Raw genomic sequence first — 8,818 nt, forward strand, 5'->3', positions numbered from 1 at the left:
GACTCCCAGGAATTACAGTATGCGTGTTGCCTCACAAAACCAGTCCTGATGCTTCAACTACATTAATTCTGGCTTTCCTTGGGCACAACACATTGCAATCAGCATACACATTCTTCAGTAAACTGCCTCTCCTTATGCTACCTCGGCTGCTTAGCCACTGTACATCATCAGCGCAGGCATTTCTTTTCACTTTGTCACTCACAGAAAACGCATAGCACATGAAAACCACTCTCTCAGCCCTAATAGGGTCCAGCATATTACACACAAGTGGTAAATTATTCCGGCTGCTATAATGGCTCCCTGACATAAGCATCTAGTTTGTATCTCAGTTCTGGGCATGAAGCAAAGCAGCAGTTCTGAATTAAGTTCATTATACCATCAACAGAGTTGCCTTTTCAATGGAAAACTCTGCTTGCTTAAGTTCAGGTACCTGTTGTAGGAGAATTGACCTAAACTAATAAGTAGCAGATTCAAACACAAACAAAACAAACCACAGCAAAACAAAACAAAAATATTGTATTTCTTCATATATTACCTAGCTGAACTGTGGAATTCTTTGTGGATCCTAAAAGTTTATATGGATTCAGAAAGCAGCTGACTAAAGTCCTAGAATAAAAAGTCCACTGAAGGCCATTATGTAAGAGAACTTCTCCAAATGGTGAAAATTTGCACGAAGGAAAAATGTCTAAATCAAGTAAATGGACCCCTTTCCCATCCTCTACCGCATTTTATAACTGGCTGATTTCACAATGTTTAATTTTCTAATACAGTTCCTTTAAAGTAATAGACAACATTTGTGGTAACATTTAGAGACAATGAACTGAAAATCGTATGGGATTCCTTGTTTCTAGGTTGGTATTTAAATGAGCTTTTTAGGGATTCCAGCACCAAGCAGAACTGTGCCAGCTGCTACTCTCTGACCAGCTTTCCTTTTCACTCTCTAGTCTGCTCACTTGCTCTTATTGCTGTCAAATGCCCATAAGCAAGCTGTCTAAGTGGGTGCAAGGGAGCTCAGTAGGGTATAAAGCCATAAGTGACACAATCAGAGAGAAATGTAAGATCAGCTCAGAAGAGTAGGGGCACGTAAAAAGAGATTCTCGCACTCCAATTTTCTTTTCTCTCTTTCATTCATAGTATCTATAGCAAAAGCTTGAAACAGGAATAGAATTCACCTCTGTTGGATATCCCCTTTACTTCATTCCTAAATTAGCTCAACTGTTTTATATATTATTCACACAGTTAATTGTAGGCATTTCCAAGACTTAGCTAGATTAGTCACCTGTGTTTGTGTGTTTGATTCAATGTCTTTCTTACAGCTTTTATTCAGGTTTTACATAGCAAGATTAAAAACAAAAATTAATATTAGAAAACATATTCCAGGAACTAAAAATAGGCTACAGCATGTATTAAGTTACAAGAACACTTCTATGGAGTTATAGGATTTCTATAAGTTGACATACACAAAGTGTGTTTGTCCTTTTGTCTTCTAGGGAGTTAACATGATTAGGTAATACGTTTTATCTGCCATGCCTTTTCACTATTGAATCTGCATGAAATCTCCCTAAATTCTCTTTATGCCTTTCCAAAAAATAATATGAGCTTTTTTAACACGGTCTTTTTTAATGTCTGGAATGTGTTTTCATTTTCTAAGTGCTTTTCAAGGTTGCAATTCATTAACTAAGAAAGTTTCGGTTACAAATACAAATCTCAAGGAATGAACCCAAGTGAGTAGAGTAAGGGTCCACGTATGGCATGTCCTTTTGAAATCTGAGATCTTTCTAACCAATTTCATTCTAGATGCCATTTTCTAATCCTATAACGTGAACTTCTTCCCTTTGGCAAAGTCAAACCGATAAATGATGTCACTGAAATGAAACTCCAGCACGTGTGAGCATGGAATTTCTATTACTGCCTCCTTTAACTCAAAGGGGGTTTTTGCAGCAGAGCTAGGGATGGACCCACACACAGTACAGGGGAAAGTTGAAGCTGTATGTTCTGCATTTGCTCCCATGAGCAGTTTTGTGCATGAAATTTTGTGATTAACAGCCAGATGGAGAATCTGGGTAAAAACTGGATAAGCTGGCCTTTAGCACATGCAATTCTCTCCTTGCTTGAAGTACTGCCTGTGAGAACAGACAGTGTGGGAACCATCCAGGAGGAAGCTGGGAATCCTCACTGCAAGACTGGGGCACACCTTGCTGTCCTGCTGTTAGGCACAGTCACTCTGGTTTCAGCTGTCCACCAACGCCTCCCATGGATCCTTTACTGTTGCAGAGTCAGCAGACTGGAAATACGTGACTGTACTCTTATCTGCACCTATCTACACATGCCCAGTTCACAGTCTACGATATTCATTTTTAGCAGTGGTAAAGATCAATTTTCAGATAGAGGTGATAGGCAGATATCTGGGGAAGCAGAAGGCTTTAACGTCCTACAGCTCTTTGCATTGCTGAATACAGGCTGGGGTCTTGAGCTTTTTGTTTCCTCACTGGAAGGTCCCATCCAGCCTACCAAGGCAGTAACTGAAGCAGCATTTTGGTTAAAGTGTTTGGACAACAAACTTCCTTGTGGTACTCAGAAACCTTGTTATCAAGGACTGAACTGAAATTCAAAAGTATGTTACAGGAACAGGGAAATAAAACTCCCAGCTTGCCAGTGAATATGTTCCCACTGAAGCAAAGTTGAGCTCCACAGCCACTGGGGGAAGAGGTAAGCTTAAACCAAGAACAGTGCCCTGAGGTCAAACTGAAGAGAATATTCAGCCACCCTCCTAGTAGAGTGTTGTCTGAACATGTCCAGTACTTTATAACACTGAACACATTATATATTTTAAAGGAATACCCTAAAGCTTAAGTCTACGTATTCAAATGTTTGCTGCACTTTTTATCTTTGCATAGTTTTGAAGAACACCAGCATTAACTATATTTCAGTAATTAATTTAGACTTAGCTAATCAGTCCATTATGCAATAAGTTTGGCATTTAAAATCCTTAAGTGTGCCAGTCTAATTTTGGCAATTAATTTTCCTCTTTAGTGCATTTTTACAATTTCTTTTCAAACCATCTCTCCAGATATACAAGTTCCCCAAATGCTACTTCCATTGTAAATTATCAGCCTTTCCACATTTAGGCACTGGAGATCAAGCTTTGCAAAACAGCCCTACATAAAAGAAGGAGAAATAAAACTCTGGGAGTTGCAGAAAAGAAGTGTTTAAACTTTAAGTCGTAGCAGCATATTGGGATTAAGCAAGAAAATATTTTTGGCAACTTTCTTTGCTTGGAAATGGAAAGAAATTGTCATTTCAATAATACCTCAGGGAGGAAAGAGGAAAATTTATTTGAAATATTCCTTTGGAAATTAGAAAATGCTGTTTTCAATCTGTTTCTTACCATTCTCTAATGTCCATAGGAGACAACTTATATGCTCTACCGTAAAACTGTTTTCCCTTTTTCTGATGACTAGAAATAATTTCTGTAGCATAAAGATGCTAGAGTTCTCCATGGATGCATCTTGGTGGAGATTGCCACTTTCTTAAAGGCATGGGTGGCATTGTCCATACGAGATACAGATGGGTGTAAAAGGAAGCCAGATTGGCCATGCAGATCATTTGGACCCAAAAGAATGTTTTCTCATATCCTTTTTTATTATCCGGAGCAAATAAGGAACGTCTGTGTTTAGAGGAAAGTTGATCATAGTGCAATTAGTTCAAATATATATTTTTAATTTATCTTCCACCCTTTCTAGATGTCAAGAATAACATACAGGTGACATGGTGTAATAATTCAGCTAAGGTGTAAACTCTCAGAAAAATGCTGTATGGGCTTAGACACCATATATTTAGAATTATCCTGGTATTTTTCATGGAATACTGTTACTTTGCTGGAAGCACTCAGGAGTAAAATAAAAAGTAAAAAATGCAGAAACTGTAATACATTTCCCTTCTTGGAGGATTTTTTCCCCCCAAAAATGAGTTCAGATTTACATATTATGATTCCACATAATAAGGTTTATCTAAAACTCAGACTGTAAGTGCACCGCTATTTGGAGAATTGATACAAGCATATATCCAGTACCTGAACCATCCCAAAATGGAAGTTATTTGTTGTAAACGGATTTCTCTTTAGCTCTCTAGAATATTTACTTCAGGGGCTTGATTCAGTCACCCAGTGCCATTTGAGATGCTGTACAACATCCATCAGCACTGGGCAGGTGGATGCCATACGGGGTTTGCACGAGACCTCTGTCCTCGAGCACAAGAGGATGCCATGAAGGATACCCTCCGGTACTGGGGATCCAGGTGTAGGAAAGTGAGTGGAGCCCAGGGCATTGTTGTCCATTAGTAATTCACAGACTTGTAAGCATATACAGCCAGATGTGTCTGTCCAAATATACCCTGTCCCAACCAAATTGGCCAGACGTAAATAAAAATGACCAATGTTAGTCAATTAAAAAAAAAAAAATCATCATTGCAGGTTTCTACAATACGTTTCAGTGGCTCTTACAATTTCTGTGATTCCTGAGTCGGACTGCTTTTTAAAAATTTGCATTTCTTCCTTTGCTGTCTTCCAAGAAAAAGTGATCCAAATAACTCTCTCCAGATTACTTTCAGAGTATTGCTTTCTGCTGTATCTATCTGAGCAGCTCTAGGGGCATAGAAAAGCACAGCAGAAGGCTTTAATGATAAAATGACTGTTCAATTATCAGCATTTAATTAGAGTATCTCTGTGTCCAAGAACTATTATGAGGAAAAAATGTCAAGGTGTCGCATGGTTGGGTAATAAGTGTAGTGCTGCATTGATTTCTGTACTACTTCTGTATGGGACAGAGTTTGGTTAGGAGTGCAGGTTCTCAAGGTTGGCTTAGATTTCTTCTTGTACTTTTCTTGAGAGTACTTACACTAATAAAATGGTCTGGGAGAGGAAATAAGTTACTTTTTCCTATTTCGTCACCAATGCCGATCACCAAAACTGATCATCCAAATTTTTACTGCTTCTGTGTCAATTAGATGATACAGTTAGATTTCTGCCGTAAAGGCTTCCTGTGCTCTCTGAAGACTTACAATGACTCTGACTTTACCATGTTAATATCATGGCATTTCTCTGATTTGTGCTGTGAAGATTAATCTAGATTCAGCATACAAAAGCTTGTACTATAAATGCCAGAACAAAAAGACAATGTCTTATAATGGTGTTTCATCACTGTAAATTAAGACATTACCAGGAAGCCATCGCACTTACTCTTACGTGATACTGGCAAATGTGAAATCAAAAGTCCAGCTGGTGCACTGGAGCAGTGCATAGAGCCAGATGGATATTTAAACATGCCCTGCTGGAATCAGAGCAAGAAGAAAGAAAAGTAGCAGTCTAATACACCGATCCACTGATTTCCATGTTTGGTTTGGCCACTACTTTACTCTGATAGGCTGCTGCTTTGCCTTATAGCTGAGACATTCTTCTGCCGTCTGTACAAGAATGGAAGCCATTCAGAACAGGCAAATACTGTTGGGTCAAGAAATCTAAGCCCCAACGCAGGATTTAGGCCCAAGTCAAAAGGAAGTTTGGCTGCAGTCTGCCACCATGAGGCCACTGCATTTTCAAATCGTAGTACAACTGCCACCGATGTTTTGTTGTATTGATTAGAGTTGTAATGTCTAGAAACAGTTGTATACATACAGATACACCAGATGAAGCAGCAAATTCCAAAAGAGCCAATACAGTTGAACCTGACACTCTTTAAAGTCTTAGTACTGCTCAAAGATATATTTCATTAAACCATTAAGGAGAATCCATCCAGTTCTACACTCTACAGCTTACAGGGGCAAGGCTGTGGGGACCTGAGAAAGAGGGCAGGAACTAGCTTGCTCAAAGTTCAGGCAGGTCTCTGCCAGCAGGTTTTGTATTTTGTGGGCTTTGAAGGCTGTTACAGCCTTTGTGCCTGTGCAGCTTCTACAAGGACAAAGTTAACTCCTATTCTTTCTATGCAAGGATCATCTTGTCAAGTGCGCGTCTCATTTTTAGCTCCCCATGCATTTCGTTCCCATGCAGAGTGTGGGTCATCTGATACGTGATTCAGATCTCTTCTGTAAGGAAAGCAGGAGCAGTATCTGATGTTGTTTGCAATACTCTGGTTGATCAACTGTTCCTAATTTCCCCAAATTGTTCCTTTTTCTAGCCCCTTTTTCCTTTGTTCTATAATTAGGCCCACATGTTCCTATTTTTAACTCTTCTAGTCCTCAGGCCCAAAACATGTTTCTGATTGTAGATGCTGCCCTTCTTTGAACTTTTGCGTCTCTGACTCAGCTGCTGCGTATCCAAGCACTGAACTACGCTGGTGCCATGCGTGGCTTTGCCACACTCACTCTCTGCGAGCTGAATTCACCATTTTGGGGCTTTGACCACCTCAGCACCCCATCACAGCCAGCAGGAGAGAAGGACAACGTACATGGGAGGGTGGATGGGACTGCAGTGATGGAGGTCGCTGTGCCCAAACAGCCATCATTTTCATCTCATCAGTAGTTACCGCAGGGCTGATGTGAGCCAGGGCCTTCTCAGGAAGAACAGTTTCAGCTGTTTGAAGTCCTCTGAGTCTTTATGAGGCACACAAGTGGTTTTGCTAGTATTTTTCTGTGTGTAGCCATGAAAAGTGAATTTGAAAACGAATGGTGCTACTACAGGGTAACTTTGCAAAAGGGAAGAAGCACCTGACAGGAACAAGGTGAGGATAACTGAAGAGAGGGAACAGGAGGAATTGCAGCAGAGGTGAGTGAATAAAGCAAAAGGGAAGTAAAAAGAGAAAGTGGGAAATGGTACAGTGAGGGGACAGGAGGAAGGTACAAAGAGGGCTAGCAGCACTATAGTGAGCACAGAACAAGCAAAGAGATACTGGGAAAAGAAAGGGAAAAGGAAAAAAAGACACAATGTAGGAAAACAAGAGAGAAAAAAACAAGGAAATGGATACAAAATGAGTGAAAGAAAACTCTCCGCATGTTTTCTTTGGAGTAGACAAAACACCTGAGAGATTTTCATGCTGCTTACAAGGCTGTTCCAACAACGCTGCTAGCAGCACCCTCACGGGCTCCGATACCCCTCTAGGAGGTGCAGTCCCAGCCGTGATCACAGGTTAGATATGTCCTTGTGTGGGGACATCTGGCTCAACAGCAGCTGATTTAGGAACCAGCAAGTACGGGATTGCATGGGAAGGATCTGATTATATGATCAGAAGTAGGAAAACTGAAAACAAAAGGGAAAGCAGAATAGCAAACCCACAAGACGGTTAATCCGGTCTCAGAAGCTGCGTGCCCCGTGCTTAGCATTACTCACCAGTCTGTGGGAGGAGTGCTGAAGTTATATTTTTGTCTAAGAGGTTATTGGCTGGGGACGCTGTCATTCCTGCGAGGAGGCTGTGTGTCTGTGGAGCACAGGCTTGGGCCAGACCGTCCAGTCCCATTCCATTCCTGCTGCTCATCCAGCTGCTGTGATCTTCCTTGTAAACAAGTTGATTATTTGTTCTGGTTTTTCTTTTCCCTCTTGCTTGCTTCCAGATCCCCATTTCTTTTAACATAACAGGAAGGATATCAGACACCTTCAAGATCTGCATTTTTTCCAGTTAGCATGGTGTTTTTCCTACTTATTTTTCATAGAAGGAATAAGGAAGAAAATTTTCCAATTGCTTTTTCCTATTTCTTTTCATTAGTCACTATGTCATTGCCTGTCTATAGCTGTCCATTACAGCCTTATTACTTGTCTCCAGCAGAGTATAAATAGTCTCTGTTTACCTGGTTCCTACTTTTGTTCCTAGTTAAAACATTTCCAGTAACCTAAGGGATGTCTGCATTTCATTGTGGGTATCATACCTGTGTTACAAAGACTACTAATGAAAGACCACATAAAAAGAGTCACTTGTGTCTCATCTTGTGGCGGTGTTCTGTGAGCAATTCCCTCATTGCTACCTTTCTAAGACGAGACAGAATATTTGTCATGAATACATGACAGAGACAGAAAGAATTCTGATGATACATTTTTCTTTGAGAGACTGTTTATTAAAAATTGCCTATAGCACATATCTTTATGTTTATCAAGTCAGGCATATGCTTGAAGATTCTTTTAGAAAAAAAATATTAAATTAGAAAATAATTAAAATTGTAGAAATTCATGAAAAAAAGTAAGTGGTAGCGGGGTATTTCAAGCAGAGAGAAACCACAGGAATGTAGTACCAGAAGGCAATTGTGAGGATCTCCATGGGATCTGCATTTTCCATATACATGGTACACACATTTAGGTTCTATACATGGGAAGAAAAACAAGTGTTTGCTTATGGCAAGCTGCAAGGCATTTTTTGCAATTGTTTAACAGGATAAAACTGTGTTTAATATGGCATCATTTCCATCTTTGCATTTCTGATGTCAAGTTAAGATCATATTTTACTGGTGTAACAAGTTGACTAGAAAGGACAAGACCTTTGTGTCATACGTCTTTGCATCATGATGCAGCATTGCCATGTCATGAAACCTAAAACACAACTAAGGAGGCTCATTTGAATTAAAGAGGTAGCGAATTTTTATAAGAAGTATAGAAAGGTTCAGATGCCACTCTGCCACCAGTGACAGATTCAGACCATTCAAAGAGGATCTTAACTAGGGAAAAAAGATTTTCAGAGACAAACAGCTAATAGTTGTATAATTTCCAGTGTATTTCAGTGAATGTTTTGTCCCTTCAAAAATTTTCCTGACTGGATTCTAGAAAAGTACTATAATTCTAAAAGAATGCACAAATTCTTTTGTTAAGGCACATTTTTCTCTGAGGTATGCATAGAGCAATTTT

Source organism: Platalea leucorodia (genome assembly GCF_965183815.1).
Source record: "Platalea leucorodia genome assembly, chromosome: 2".
In the NCBI taxonomy this organism is placed as follows: Eukaryota; Metazoa; Chordata; class Aves; order Pelecaniformes; family Threskiornithidae; genus Platalea; species Platalea leucorodia.